Below are 17,309 nucleotides of genomic sequence, written 5' to 3' on the forward strand. Positions count from 1 at the left end.
TCTGTGAATCTACAACATTGTGTGGGTCTGTGACACTGTGTGGGTCTGTGAATCTACAACATTGTGTGGGTCTGTGAATCTATGACATTGTGTGGGTCTGTGAATCTACGACATTGTGTGGGTCTGTGACTGTACAACACTGTGTGGGTCTGTGAATCTACAACATTGTGTGGGTCTGTGAATCTACAACATTGTGTGGATCTGTAGCTGTATAACATTGTGTGGATCTGTACCTGTACACCATTGGGTGGATCTGTAGCTGTATAACATTGTGCAGGTCTGTCACTGTACAAGTTACAACATTGTGTGGGTCTGTGACTGTACAACATTGTGTGGGTCTGTCACTGTACAACATTGTGTGGGTCTGTACCTGTACACCATTGTGTGGATCTGTAGCTGTATAACATTGTGTAAGCCTGTACCTGTACAACATTGTGTGGGTTTGTAGCTTTACAACATTGTGTGGATCTGTACCTGTACACCAATGTGTGGATCTGTAGCTGTATAACATTGTGCAGGTCTGTCACTGTACAACATTGTGTGGGCCTGTACCTGTACAACATTGTGTGGGTCTGTCACTGTACAACATTGTGTCGGTCTGTCACTGTACAACATTGTGTGGGTCTGTAGCTGTAAAACATTGTGCAAGTCTGTCACTGTACAACATTGTGTGGGTCTGTCACTGTACAACATTGTGTGGGTCTGTCACTGTACAACATTGTGTGGGTCTGTCACTGTACAACATTGTATGGCTCTGTCACTGTACAACATTGTGTGGGTCTGTCACTGTACAACATGGTGTGGGTCTGTCACTGTACAACATTGTGTGGGTTTGTAGCTTTACAACATTGCGTGGATCTGTAGCTGTATAACATTGTGTTGGTCTGTCACTGTACAACATTGTGTGGGTCTGTCACTGTACAACATTGTGTGGGTCTGTCACTGTCCAACATTGTGTGGGTCTGTCACTGTACAACATTGTGTGGGTCTGTCACTGTACAACATTGTGCGGGTCTGTCACTGTACAACATTGTGTGGGTTTGTAGCTTTAGAACATTGTGTGGGTCTGTACCTGTACACCATTGTGTGGATCTGTAGCTGTATAACATTGTGTAAGCCTGTACCTGTACAACATTGTGTGGGTTTGTAGCTTTACAACATTGTGTGGATCTGTACCTGTACACCAATGTGTGGATCTGTAGCTGTATAACATTGTGCGGGTCTGTCACTGTACAACATTGTGTGGGCCTGTACCTGTACAACATTGTGTGGGTCTGTCACTGTACAAAATTGTGTGGGTCTGTCACTGTACAACATTGTGTGGGTCTGTAGCTGTAAAACATTGTGCAAGTCTGTCACTGTACAACATTGTGTGGGTCTGTCACTGTACAACATTGTGTGGGTCTGTCACTGTACAACATTGTGTGGGTCTGTCACTGTACAACATTGTGTGGGTCTGTCACTGTACAACATTGTGTGGCTCTGTCACTGTACAACATTGTGTGGGTCTGTCACTGTACAACATGGTGTTGGTCTGTCACTGTACAACATTGTGTGGGTTTGTAGCTTTACAACATTGTGTGGATCTGTAGCTGTATAACATTGTGTTGGTCTGTCACTGTACAACATTGTGTGGGTCTGTCACTGTCCAACATTGTGTGGGTCTGTCACTGTACAACACTGTGCGGGTCTGTCACTGTACAACATTGTGTAGGTCTGTACCTGTACAACATTGTGTGGGTCTGTCACTGTACAACATTGTGTGGGTCTGTCACTGTACAACATTGTGTAGGTTTGTCACTGTACAACATTGTGTGGGTTTGTAGCTTTACAACATTGTGTGGATCTGTACCTGTACACCATTGTGTGGATCTGTACCTGTACACCATTGTGTGGATCTGTACCTGTACACCATTGTGTGGGCCTGACTGATTCTTTGTGTCTGTAACTGTAACTGTAACTGTACAACGATGTGTGGGCCTGTCACTGTACGATGTGTGGGTCTATAATTGTACAACATTGTGCACATCTGTAACTGTAAAGAAATGTGTAAATCCATCCTTCAGTGTTGGGGTGATCTGTCCTACAGTGATGGGGGTGATATGGTTTACAGTGGTGTGGGTGATCTGTCCTACAGTGGTGGGGGTGATCTGACCCACACTGGTGGGGTGATATGTCCTATAGGGGTGGGGGTGATCTGTCCTACAGTAGTAGGGGTGATATGGTTTACAGTGGTAGGGGGTGATCTGTCCTATAGCGGTGGTGGTGATCATTTCTACAGTGGTGGGGGAGATCTGTCCCACAGTGGTGGGGTTGTCTGAACTACATTGATGGGAATGGTGTGTCCTACCAGTGATGGGGTGATCTGCCCTACACAGTGTCCAGGTCTTTAAGCCAGATCACCCCTAGGACTGTAAGACAGATTCAGTGAATCCTGACAGTGACAGATCACTCATACCAAGGTCCCTCCACTATACATGATGACTGGCTGTGGAGATGAAAGAGACGCAGACGATTCCACGCCAAAATCAATACAAGCCATTATAAAGAAAGTCACGTGACCTCCCTTTGGACCCCCAGCAGGGCACAATCAATACTAACAGCAAGTCAGCTGGAGTTGCCTCCCTTAACTCAACATCATGTGAAATCAATACTACACAGCAGGCCAGCCAGAGTTACCTCCCTTTGAAGGATATGGCATGTGCAAACATGACCAATGACTTAACAGTGGTATCACCTATTATTCATCAGTACCACCCAGTATTCATCTGTATCACCTAGTACCTAGTATTCATCAGTACCAACCAGTATTCATCAGTACCAACCAGTATTCATCAGTACCATCCAGTATTCATCAGTACCATCCAGTATTCATCTGTATCACCTAGTACCTAGTATTCATCAGTACCACGCAGTATTCATCAGTACCACCCAGTATTCATCAGAACCACCCAGTATTCATCTGTATCACCTAGTACCTAGTATTCATCAGTACCACCCAGTATTCATCAGTACCACCCAGTATTCATCTGTATCACCTAGTACCTAGTATTCATCAGTACCACCCAGTATTCATCAGTACCACCCAGTATTCATCTGTATCACTCATTATTCAAATAATTCATCTATAATATCCAATGTTTATCAGTACCACCCAGTATTCATCTGTATCACTCATTATTCAAATAATTCATCTATAATATCCAATGTTTATCAGTACCAACCAGTATTCATCAGTACCACCCAGTATTCATCTCTATCACTCATTATTCAAATAATTCATCTATAATATCCAATGTTTATCAGTACCACCCAGTATTCATCAGTACCACCCAGTATTCATCTGTATCACTCATTATTCAAATAATTCATCTATAATATCCAATGTTTATCAGTACCACCCAGTATTCATCAGTACCACCCAGTATTCATCTGTATCACTCATTATTCAAATAATTCATCTATAATATCCAATGTTTATCAGTACCACCCAGTATTCATCAGTACCACCCAGTATTCATCTGTATCACTCATTACTCAAATAATTCATCTATAATATCCAATGTTTATCAGTATCACCCAGTATTCATCAGTACCACCCAGTATTCATCAGTACCACCCAGTATTCATCTGTATCACTCATTATTCAAATAATTCATCTATAATATCCAATGTTTATCAGTACCACCCAGTATTCATCAGTACCACCCAGTATTCATCAGTACCACCCAGTATTCATCTGTATCACTCATTATTCAAATAATTCATCTATAATATCCAATGTTTATCAGTACCAACCAGTATTCATCAGTACCACCCAGTATTCATCTCTATCACTCATTATTCAAATAATTCATCTATAATATCCAATGTTTATCAGTACCACCCAGTATTCATCAGTACCACCCAGTATTCATCTGTATCACTCATTATTCAAATAATTCATCTATAATATCCAATGTTTATCAGTATCACTCAGTATTCATCTCTATCACTCATTATTCAAATAATTCATCTATAATATCCAATGTTTATCAGTACCACCCAGTATTCATCAGTACCACCCAGTATTCATCTGTATCACTCATTATTCAAATAATTCATCTATAATATCCAATGTTTATCAGTATCACTCAGTATTCATCTCTATCACTCATTATTCAAATAATTCATCTATAATATCCAATGTTTATCAGTATCACTCAGTATTCATCAGTACCACCCAGTATTCATCTGTATCACTCATTATTCAAATAATTCATCTATAATATCCAATGTTTATCAGTATCACTCAGTATTCATCAGTACCACCCAGTATTCATCTGTATCACTCATTATTCAAATAATTCATCTATAATATCCAATGTTTATCAGTACCACCCAGTATTCATCTGTATCACTCATTATTCAAATAATTCATCTATAATATCCAATGTTTATCAGTATCACTCAGTATTCATCAGTACCACCCAGTATTCATCTGTATCACTCATTATTCAAATAATTCATCTATAATATCCAATGTTTATCAGTATCACTCAGTATTCATCTCTATCACTCATTATTCAAATAATTCATCTATAATATCCAATGTTTATCAGTATCACTCAGTATTCATCAGTACCACCCAGTATTCATCTGTATCACTCATTATTCAAATAATTCATCTATAATATCCAATGTTTATCAGTATCACTCAGTATTCATCAGTACCACCCAGTATTCATCTCTATCACTCATTATTCAAATAATTCATCTATAATATCCAATGTTTATCAGTACCACCCAGTATTCATCAGTACCACCCAGTATTCATCTGTATCACTCATTATTCAAATAATTCATCTATAATATCCAATGTTTATCAGTATCACTCAGTATTCATCTCTATCACTCATTATTCAAATAATTCATCTATAATATCCAATGTTTATCAGTACCACCCAGTATTCATCAGTACCACCCAGTATTCATCTGTATCACTCATTATTCAAATAATTCATCTATAATATCCAATGTTTATCAGTATCACTCAGTATTCATCTCTATCACTCATTATTCAAATAATTCATCTATAATATCCAATGTTTATCAGTACCACCCAGTATTCATCAGTACCACCCAGTATTCATCTGTATCACTCATTATTCAAATAATTCATCTATAATATCCAATGTTTATCAGTACCACCCAGTATTCATCTGTATCACTCATTATTCAAATAATTCATCTATAATATCCAATGTTTATCAGTATCACTCAGTATTCATCTCTATCACTCATTATTCAAATAATTCATCTATAATATCCAATGTTTATCAGTACCACCCAGTATTCATCTGTATCACTCATTATTCAAATAATTCATCTATAATATCCAATGTTTATCAGTATCACTCATTATTCAAATAATTCATCTATAATATCCAATGTTTATCAGTATCACTCATTATTCAAATAATTCATCTATAATATCCAATGTTTATCAGTACCACCCAGTATTCATCAGTACCACCCAGTATTCATCTGTATCACTCATTATTCAAATAATTCATCTATAATATCCAATGTTTATCAGTACCACCCAGTATTCATCAGTACCACCCAGTATTCATCTGTATCACTCATTATTCAAATAATTCATCTATAATATCCAATGTTTATCAGTACCAACCAGTATTCATCAGTACCACCCAGTATTCATCTCTATCACTCATTATTCAAATAATTCATCTATAATATCCAATGTTTATCAGTACCACCCAGTATTCATCTGTATCACTCATTATTCAAATAATTCATCTATAATATCCAATGTTTATCAGTATCACTCATTATTCAAATAATTCATCTATAATATCCAATGTTTATCAGTACCACCCAGTATTCATCAGTACCACCCAGTATTCATCTGTATCACTCATTATTCAAATAATTCATCTATAATATCCAATGTTTATCAGTACCACCCAGTATTCATCAGTACCACCCAGTATTCATCTGTATCACTCATTATTCAAATAATTCATCTATAATATCCAATGTTTATCAGTACCAACCAGTATTCATCAGTACCACCCAGTATTCATCTCTATCACTCATTATTCAAATAATTCATCTATAATATCCAATGTTTATCAGTACCACCCAGTATTCATCTGTATCACTCATTATTCAAATAATTCATCTATAATATCCAATGTTTATCAGTACCACCCAGTATTCATCAGTACCACCCAGTATTCATCAGTACCACCCAGTATTCATCAGTACCACCCAGTATTCATCTGTATCACTCATTATTCAAATAATTCATCTATAATATCCAATGTTTATCAGTACCACCCAGTATTCATCTGTATCACTCATTATTCAAATAATTCATCTATAATATCCAATGTTTATCAGTACCACCCAGTATTCATCAGTACCACCCAGTATTCATCAGTACCACCCAGTATTCATCAGTACCACCCAGTATTCATCTGTATCACTCATTATTCAAATAATTCATCTATAATATCCAATGTTTATCAGTACCACCCAGTATTCATCAGTACCACCCAGTATTCATCAGTACCACCCAGTATTCATCTGTATCACTCATTATTCAAATAATTCATCTATAATATCCAATGTTTATCAGTACCACCCAGTATTCATCAGTACCACCCAGTATTCATCTGTATCACTCATTATTCAAATAATTCATCTATAATATCCAATGTTTATCAGTACCACCCAGTATTCATCTGTATCACTCATTATTCAAATAATTCATCTATAATATCCAATGTTTATCAGTACCACCCAGTATTCATCTGTATCACTCATTATTCAAATAATTCATCTATAATATCCAATGTTTATCAGTACCACCCAGTATTCATCAGTACCACCCAGTATTCATCTGTATCACTCATTATTCAAATAATTCATCTATAATATCCAATGTTTATCAGTACCACTCAGTATTCATCTGTATCACTCATTATTCAAATAATTCATCTATAATATCCAATGTTTATCAGTACCACCCAGTATTCATCTGTATCACTCATTATTCAAATAATTCATCTATAATATCCAATGTTTATCAGTACCACCCAGTATTCATCTCTATCACTCATTATTCAAATAATTCATCTATAATATCCAATGTTTATCAGTATCACTCATTATTCATCTGTATCACTCATTATTCAAATAATTCATCTATAATATCCAATGTTTATCAGTACCACCCAGTATTCATCTGTATCACTCATTATTCAAATAATTCATCTATAATATCCAATGTTCATCAGTACCACCCAGTATTCATCTCTATCACTCATTATTCAAATAATTCATCTATAATATCCAATGTTTATCAGTATCACTCAGTATTCATCTGTATCACTCATTATTCAAATAATTCATCTATAATATCCAATGTTTATCAGTACCACCCAGTATTCATCAGTACCACCCAGTATTCATCTGTATCACTCATTATTCAAATAATTCATCTATAATATCCAATGTTTATCAGTACCACCCAGTATTCATCTGTATCACTCATTATTCAAATAATTCATCTATAATATCCAATGTTTATCAGTACCACCCAGTATTCATCAGTACCACCCAGTATTCATCTGTATCACTCATTATTCAAATAATTCATCTATAATATCCAATGTTTATCAGTACCACCCAGTATTCATCAGTACCACCCAGTATTCATCTGTATCACTCATTATTCAAATAATTCATCTATAATATCCAATGTTTATCAGTACCACCCAGTATTCATCTGTACCACCCAGTATTCATCTGTATCACTCATTATTCAAATAATTCATCTATAATATCCAATGTTTATCAGTACCACCCAGTATTCATCAGTACCACCCAGTATTCATCTGTATCACTCATTATTCAAATAATTCATCTATAATATCCAATGTTTATCAGTACCACCCAGTATTCATCAGTACCACCCAGTATTCATCTGTATCACTCATTATTCAAATAATTCATCTATAATATCCAATGTTTATCAGTACCACCCAGTATTCATCTGTACCACCCAGTATTCATCTGTATCACTCATTATTCAAATAATTCATCTATAATATCCAATGTTTATCAGTACCACCCAGTATTCATCTGTATCACCCAGTATTCATCTGTATCACTCATTATTCAAATAATTCATCTATAATATCCAATGTTCATCAGTACCACCCAGTATTCATCTCTATCACTCATTATTCAAATAATTCATCTATAATATCCAATGTTTATCAGTATCACTCAGTATTCATCTCTATCACTCATTATTCAAATAATTCATCTATAATATCCAATGTTTATCAGTACCACCCAGTATTCATCAGTACCACCCAGTATTCATCTGTATCACTCATTATTCAAATAATTCATCTATAATATCCAATGATTATCAGTATCACCCAGTATTCATCAGTACCACCCAGTATTCATCAGTACCACCCAGTATTCATCTGTATCACTCATTATTCAAATAATTCATCTATAATATCCAATGTTTATCAGTATCACTCAGTATTCATCTCTATCACTCATTATTCAAATAATTCATCTATAATATCCAATGTTTATCAGTATCACTCATTATTCAAATAATTCATCTATAATATCCAATGTTTATCAGTACCACCCAGTATTCATCTGTATCACTCATTATTCAAATAATTCATCTATAATATCCAATGTTTATCAGTATCACCCAGTATTCATCTGTATCACTCATTATTCAAATAATTCATCTATAATATCCAATGATTATCAGTATCACCCAGTATTCATCTGTATCACTCATTATTCAAATAATTCATCTATAATATCCAATGATTATCAGTACCACCCAGTATTCATCTCTATCACTCATTATTCAAATAATTCATCTATAATATCCAATGTTTATCACACTGTATCCATCAGGATCAGTAAGTATCCATCTGCATTGGTTTAAGTTAACAATCCACACAAGTACATTTTGAGGTCAATAATCCATATGTGTATAATTCTACGTCAATAATTCACATCCGTGTAATTCTGTCAGTAATTCACAGACGTATAATTTTAGGTCAGTAATTCACGGACATATAATTCTATGTCAGTAATTCACGGACGTATAATTCTATGTCAGTAATTCACATCCGTGTAATTCTGTCAGTAAGTCACAGACGTATAATTTTAGGTCAGTAATTCACGGACGTATAATTCTATGTCAGTAATTCACAGACGTATAATTCTGTCAGTAATTCACAGACGTATAATTCTACGTCATTAATTCACAGATGTACAATTCCAGGTCATTAATCCACACATGTAAATGATGAAACTCACCTTCAGTGACTTAGTGCAGCCAGACTGGCCCCTGTAACAGAAAGACAACCTCAGTCAGGACAATGATAGACCATGACAAGTTTAGGTTGTTTACAAAACAAGAGTTTGCTACTAAGATTGCAATGTCTCTAGCTGCAAAAGAATAACGCATTTACTAATTTTCATGTTTTGGTCACACGGAAGAAGACGATGTTATGTGAGGAACAATTTTCAGTCAGCTGTATAGAAAATGTGTAGGAAGCTTGTGATTTCTCCACGCCAACAGAGACAATGTGAATTGTTGTGTTGTTATCAATTGCTCCTTGGGGTTGGGTGATGGTGTCACCAAGCATAGATTTCCACCAAACCCCAAAGTTCGAGCTACATGGGTTGTTTTTGAGCGTGAAGTGAGCCTTATGAGAGCCTGTGGTATACACTAAATCAGATGTTTTGCCTGCTACCTTGTGGAAGCCTGTGGTATACACTAAATCGGATGTTTTGCCCCCTACCTTGTGGAAACCTGTTGAATATGCAAAATCGGGACGTTTTGCCCCCTACCTTGCGGAAGCCTGTTCAGTATACTAAATCAGACGTTTTGCCCCCTACCTCGCTTCCAGGACAGAAAATGCCATTGAGATTTGCTTTCATCGAGGTATAAAATCAAAACTACTGACTACTTGTAGTAAATCTGTGCTGAACATAACGATTACTTCCACAGAAGCGAGGTGGGTGTCGAAGTGATAATAATATTGTAAGCAGTATTTATTATACTGACACCCAAATCACTTCCAAGAGTGAAATTGTTATGTTTTAAGCAATGTCATGCAAAATCATATTGTTCATCAAATACATATTTTATCAGTAGAGAGTAATTTTGATTTTGTAAGTCAGTGAAAATAAACTTAAATAGAATTTATCCTCAGACAGGGTGCAGCCATATTAGAAAATCATTAAGTCACGGGCTAAAGTCAGAATTATTGAGATTATGGTTTGTTTTCATCAAGTTAGAAATTCAAAACCAATTTCTACTAGCAGATAAATATGTATTTGAGTCATGGACAAAAGGATTTTGCATGACATAACTTGTCACACAATGACTCTTTCCACGGAAGCGAGATGGAGGTTGAAGTAGTAATAATATTGTAAAGTAATATTATATTGATCCCTACCCCACTTCCAAGAGTGAAACTGTTATGTAATAAGCAATGTCATGCAAAATTATGATGTAATTTTGATTTTATAACTCAGTGAAAACAAGCTTACATACCATTTGAAAATCCTGAAGTCATGGAGTCCGTTAGAATTAATGAGATTATGGTTTGTTTTCATCAAGTTAGAAAATCAAAACTACTTTCTACTAGTAGTTAAATATGTATCTGAATAATGACCAAAAGGACATTGCATGACACAACTTGTAACATGACGACTTCTTCCACGGAAGCGAGGAGCGGGTTGAAGTGAGAATACTGTGCAATATATTCCTTGCAACATTGACGTCTATAAACGTCCACTCACAAGAATGTAGACAATAGTCATTGGTCTAATAATCCTAATTAGTTTATAATCATACTGATACTTATAGCGAATGTATAACAGGAACGTAACATCTAGACATTGTATAGTTTGCCAGTGTGAATCACAATTTGCACACATGCCAGTGTGTATGTTGTCTGTATCATTACACTTCATGACGAAAATAATTCTGTTGAATGCTATGACAAATTAATAGAAACAAAATGCAAATATTAAAATTAAAACAAATTAAAGTTACAGGAGCAATGTCAGGGATGCCTCCATCAATATCCACAAAAAGGAGTGATATGCCACTTTCATGAGATGTGTCTTTTTGAAACAGTTTAACATATGAAAAAAGTGACGCATCGTTTCAGGTTTTTCACATTGGTGTATAGTCTCATTGGTCACTGAAGATAGCACACCTGGCGACTAATTGCATAAAGTCCATCATTCTTTCAAAAAAGTAATTTAGTTAAGTTAGCCAATAATGAGCAATCAATCAGTGTATTGGCGGTTAATCCTTTGAAAGAAGGGTGATGTTTTCACGCAGACATGACAAAGTGTATTCAGTAAAGGCTAGTGAATGTACATACATAAACACTACCGATTTATATTTGCATTTAAATCCAAATACATGTGATTACTCAGTTGGTGTGTTATCGGTTAACCTTTTGATAGATCCAGACACAAGAAATGCCATATGGGGATCTTTGTCAGGTAATATAACTTTTAAGTGGGGTTACCACTAATCAAACCTGTTATAAATTCATTATGTGACCATCAAGTGAATGATGACAAATAACGTGTTGGTTTAAACCACCTAACACAGGTTACAACAAGGGAGTATTAATTGCTGTTTTGCATGTGAAAATTTATTTTTGGATAAGAAAGATATACATACAATGCATGTATACTAGCCACATAAAGAAACTGCTCTTTCACAAAATATTATCCCACTTGATAAGTACCATGACAATTTCAAAGGTACATGTTAACCCTGGGCCATGACGTTGCAGAAAAGGAATTGCCACAGGTCGAAGAATCTGATCCCTCTAGCCCACGCCAGTTATGTTGCCCTGTACAATCACCAAAGGAGTTCTTGGGTGTGCCGTTACTCCTCCCCAAGTCACACGGAACCACCACCACCACCACCATCAGTGCGATCCCTCTCAAAGACACAGGCCTGTGTAAAACGTTCACTCAAGCGTCTATAGGCACGTTGACGGCCATCACTTTGGCTCGTCTCAAGGACGAAACCACTGACTTCACAGAACGTGGCACGAGCATGCATGTTGGATACATGTCACTAATCTCGAGTTTAAATCCTTATGTGTCTCAACAGGTTTGATAAATTTAGATAGGCTATATTTGTGTGCACAGTTTCTTTATGAGCTCAGTATATAAGCATCTGCCATGTGCTAGAACTGTATTTACCTCAATAAATTTTCAGATTCTTCTAGCAGTGGCGAAGTAGGATTATTTATTTCACGGTTTCAAATAAATGAAATGTCAGGTTTTTTTACCATACGTAACAGACGTCATGTTTTTACACAATTAAATATTGAGGCATAAAAACACAGAAATGGGATCAGTTTGGATCAGTCATCCACGTGTTAGAGAACCGGAAAAAGACCACTCCGCATGCTTTGATACTTTATTACAATTAAACAAGAACTACCGCGGATATTTTCACGTAACTGCATCTGATGGGCATCCGCCCTCCATAATCATAGCACTGTTTAGGTTGAAGAAATTAACTGTAATCGTCATCAGCCTCACTCATCACGATTACAGTTAATTTCTGCGGTCAGGTTGATACAAACCTGTAACGAAATAGTTTACCCCCTAAAATGTAGATGAATTCTGCATAGGCCCTCATATCTACACCTCATATTACGTCACGGAGATGTGTCGCTCTGATTGGTTGAAATTTCGTTTGCGGCTGAGAATTGTGCACTGTTGTCAAAAAAGGTTGATTTAAGGTAAATAAAGATCAAAATGAGTACTTCTAATGACAGGGTTTCATATATAGTGATGCCAATGAGTGATTTATGCAATTACATGCCCTAGCGTATATACGTGACCTTTTATCCCCTTTCATGAGACATCACGCTAACATGAAACGGGACTATGTACACACACTGCTGAATACATAGTCCCTCTGTTCCGCAGTTTGGTGAGGGACAAAAATCCACATAAAACTCAGGTATTTGGCCTGCAGGACAAACGCTTTGGGCTTTCTCATGACATGGTTACCATTAGTTAATATTTCCGCAAGCTTACATGCTTGAATATTGAAAACGCTATTTTCAGTGACTGTTCACTCATTGTTGACAGCATTATAGTGCGTTCCATGTGCATTACCCGGTAGTAATCATTAGGAAAATAGCATTCAGAATCAATCGGGTGCAAACCTTTTTGAGGTAAAATTTCAAAAGGTATGTAGACTCAGCAGAGGAGTGTAACAAATAATACTGTGACCTAAATATGGTCAAAGTGTTGTGGTGACCTTGAAAATAAGGTCAATTAGTCACTCCAAATGCAGAATGTCACCAAACTTTGGGTACAGTAGTGCAGGAGATATTGCAGTAAGAGTTTGAAAAGAAGAATAGACAGTGTCATATTGATTCTGTACAACCTGGCAAACCCAGTACAACACCAAATACAACCTCAACAACCCTGTAGCTCACACGCCCTGTACAAAATGCCCATCCTTGTACCACCTGACAAACCCTGTACAACCTCACCCAAGCTGTACAATCTGACTCCTTACAACCTGACCAACCCTGTACAACCTCACCAATCCTGTAAAATCTAACCAGCCCTGTACAACCTCACCAACCCTGTACAACCTGACCTACCGTGTACAACTTCAGCACCCTGTACAGCCTCACCCACAATGTACAACATCACCAACCCAGTACAACTACAACCTGACCCATCATGTAAAACCTCACCCAAGCTGTACAACCTCACCAACCGTGCACCTCACCCACCCTCTACAACCTGACCAACCCTGTACAACCTCACCCATCCTGTACAACTTATGCACTCTGTACAACCTCACCAACCCTGTACAACCTCATCTACCTTATACCTCACCCATCCTGTATCTCTCCCACCCTGTACAATCTCACCAATCCTGTACAACCTCACCAACACTGTACCTCACCAAACCTGTACAACCTTGTCTACCCTATACCTCACCCATCCTGTACCTCACCAACCCCGTACAACCTCACACATCCTGTACAACCTCACCAACCCTGTACAACTTAACACATCCTGTACAACCTCACACATCCTGTACCTCACCAACCCTGTACCTCACCCATCCTGTACAACCCCATCAACCCTGTACAAAATCACCCATCCTGTACAACCTCACCAACCCTGTACAACCTCACCCATCCTGTACAACCTCACCAACCCTGTACAACCTCACCTATCCTGTACAACCTCACCAACCCTGTACAACCTCACACATCCTGTACAACCTCACACATCCTGTACAATGTCACCCACACTGTACAACCTCACCAACCCTGTACAACCTCACCTATCCTCAAAATCAAAGTTGGGGGTCAAACATTTTACAAAGATATTCGATTTTCAACAAAATAATTTCTGTTGTTCTTTTTGCAGGTACATGAGTATGTAAGTATGTGAATTCTCTCCCTACAACAGTTTGTTAAATGATGCTGGTCAAATCAAGCAATGTAAACAAGTTAACTAACTTTTAAATCAAGACTACACAAAAGCTAAGACTTCACCTCCTAATTTATTAAACTATTAATCCAATGCCAAGTGGTCTCTGATCAAGGAACAACTGTTCAAACAGGCAACAATGTGAATGATACAGAACCTCAATGGGAACTTCATATACTTGGTTTAACATACAAGTAAGGCTGGAGTCAGCTCTGGGACAGGGATAAAAAACTTTGACAATGGGCCATTTTCTGCATTTAGAAAGGGCCACTGCCCATCCATCAATAGTAAACTTCAAAATTTTTAATGGGTCATTTCTTATTCTAATGTACAAAATGGCCCCTGCCTTTCCCAACCACTGCAACTTAAAGGTATCAGTGCCACTTGATTTGAAGTTACTAAATTTAAATTATTTACATGCTACTTTGGCCTTTGCTTCATTTAACAATGCAGTAGTGCATCAAGGAATCTGGTATTGAAGATGACATCACCCGTACCCTTGATTGTTTCACAAGAAGGGGATCTGACTCTAAGCAAGAGGCGAGGGTGTGTGTGTATATATATATATATATATAGGTATTTCATGCCGTGAAAGTTTTTTCAGGGGGTAAGAAAATGATATATCACATCATTTTGCGTGAAAGAAGAGAAGACAACTTTGTCAGCAAAGACAGTAAACATCACCAAGCAAGACTGTTTACCATTTTTGTTGTTTTTGTTTTGCATTGTGTTATATGCAGGGATTAAAACTACCATGTTTACTTTTAATAGTATAGTTAGCTATCAGCTGTGCACACGTCAACTTACCCATATTTGAATATACTTGCCTCACAACCTTACGTTTTTGATATATTACCTACAAAAAGACCTCGGCTTGGCAGACAAAATAACACTCCAGAAAACTAAAAACATACCCTGAACTTGGAGTCCACCTCGCAAACAGCTGAACTTGATAACTGCATGACTTTCAGTTTGGACCATTAGTACTCGTTACACGTGTATTTGTGCTTTCTGCCAACACTAGACACACAAAACCCCCCAACTATGCAAGCCCAGTGTGGAACACATATATCTGTCACATAAATTCTGAATCTTTTGCAGACTTATCAATAGATAAGGTCTATCCTTGTGTTTTTATAATTTGTTCATGTATTTCGCCGTATGTTCATTGCAACTCTTTCATAAGTACATGTCATTGGTCACATTCACACATTCCATGCAACGATACCCTAGACTGGTTATCACCATGTGGGTAACACACAGACAATCTACAGGCCACATTCGCATATTTTATTCGTTCACAATGGATTCCCGTGGAAGTAGTGTTCAACAAATTGAGTTCAGATAGCATTTATTGAAAGGATACATAGTCAACACATTTATGGAAATGTTTTGAATGTGTTGTCTTTTCAACAGGCTAACAATAACGGTAGGAATTCACTGTATGGATTCTAAAAGTACCCCAAATGTCGCCACAGAACAGTTGAACTGTTGTTTCGTGTCAAACAAGTGTTGTTTGGAGAAGTGTTTCTTTCAGAATATTGTTCTTTGTTGATAAACACCACACGTTCTCTAAACAGCATGCATGTTCCAATCGAGGCAATTAGCATAATTTGTAATATCGCTAAGGTTTGATGAGGAATGTACTCGGCACTGCGCCCTGACATGCCACCACACAGACATGCCGCTTGCTTCATTGTTGTGATGACCACATCGCGAGGATTTCCCTCTTAAATGATAGCTAACGATTTAGCTGCCACTGTTCTTAAACACCTACTGCAATGGTTGATAACGTAATTTGCCTAAGAGGCGGTCAGTGCGGTTTAACCGTCGCACTACTCAACCCTGCGTGAGTGCGGAAGTTAGAATGAATTTTACCTTTATTTCTTCTCTTCGCTCTTCCGCCATTCAAGCTTAGCTATGACGTCACAGCCATCACTTCATTGGACTTCCGTAAAAGCGCACCTGTAGTCACGAGTTGTCTCCCTTAAAATAGCGCTCGACTGGAGTCCGTGTGGCGTTTCAAGTGACACCCACCCCACCCCACCCTACTTCAACGTCTACTCGTACTTTTCCCCAAAACCCGTTCCAGTGTCACAGTAGTTCGTGGGTGCTATAACACTGGAGATAAACTAGATATCATTCAAGGGGAATCTATATCACAAACTGACTAGCATTATAAAATATAAAACGAACGAATGAGATTAAAACATGTATATCTTTAAGCAGGGATAATGTACAGTCTGTTTATAGTCTCCCTGATCTGAGGAGTTAGTAATTACATCAGAGATAGAAATACACAGAAACTGGACATTATTATAGTGTCGACACATTGGAGTTAAACAGTATTATCACTACTTTAGTAAACAGTTAAAGGGACAATGAAATATATCGCGTATAAACTGCTGGGTTGTCAATGTCCTGGTTACCCACTGTATTGGACCCATATAAAAGATGTTTAAATGGCAGTGCATGTGTATGAGGAGGGGGTTGTACTGTCTTGAAACGGTAATGCTTATTCCATGTCTGTACTCAGTTAATCCGTGTTTGACAGAAACAAGCTGACAACGATGAATCTATGCGTCATGTAGGCGCCTGCCAACCCAGGACCATGTCACCTGTCTGCTTTACAACTCGTAATATATACTCAACTTAGCTGCAAATTTTCCGTCTTTACGAAGAAAATGCATGTAATTCCGAAACGCCTCTTATGATACTAATAATTTGAT

At 37.3% G+C, this 17,309-nt stretch overlaps 1 protein-coding gene across 1 annotated transcript in view; it reads right to left on the reverse strand.

The window, feature by feature from the left end:
• The window catches only part of LOC137269970 (adenomatous polyposis coli protein-like), a 92,794-nt gene extending 76,284 nt beyond the window's left edge, over positions 1 to 16,510 (reverse strand). The window contains exons 1-2 of the mRNA XM_067803799.1: positions 16,459 to 16,510; positions 9,379 to 9,409 (exon numbers count right to left, since the gene is read on the reverse strand). The gene's annotated coding sequence lies outside the window, so the exon portion shown is untranslated. The remainder of the gene's footprint in view (positions 1 to 9,378; positions 9,410 to 16,458) is intronic.
• Positions 16,511 to 17,309: the final 799 nt, after the last annotated feature.

The sequence above is a fragment of the Haliotis asinina genome, unplaced genomic scaffold (genome assembly GCF_037392515.1).
Source record: "Haliotis asinina isolate JCU_RB_2024 unplaced genomic scaffold, JCU_Hal_asi_v2 scaffold_21, whole genome shotgun sequence".
NCBI lineage: Eukaryota > Metazoa > Mollusca > Gastropoda > Lepetellida > Haliotidae > Haliotis > Haliotis asinina.